Source organism: Chinchilla lanigera, unplaced genomic scaffold, assembly GCF_000276665.1.
Source record: "Chinchilla lanigera isolate Chin_1 unplaced genomic scaffold, ChiLan1.0 scaffold00091, whole genome shotgun sequence".
In the NCBI taxonomy this organism is placed as follows: Eukaryota; Metazoa; Chordata; class Mammalia; order Rodentia; family Chinchillidae; genus Chinchilla; species Chinchilla lanigera.
Genome location: NW_004955492.1, coordinates 5,247 through 5,593, shown reverse-complemented (window position 1 = coordinate 5,593; position 347 = coordinate 5,247).

Genomic DNA, 347 nt, shown 5'->3' with positions numbered 1-347 from the left:
TCTGTGTGTTGTGTCTTTTGTGGTTTTTATAATATATTCGAAGATTTCTTTAAGAATAGATGTGTTTACAATGTTATGTATAGGGGACATAAAGGTATATCTGCTGAGAAAGGTTACAGTAAGAGAAAAATTCCAGTGATATCAAGTAGAAGTACTAGGAATTAATCACTCCATTTAGAAAATAGTTATACTTTTAGAAATAGATCTAAGTCTTGGAATATGAGTTTGTTCATCCAGTAAGGAGTAATTTCAGCTCTTAGCATCATAGCTTCCACCCTCATGGCAGTGTGTGAGATTCTTGGAATTGGTTAGAAGTCAAGAGTGGGCCCCAAAGACTTCCACTTTTT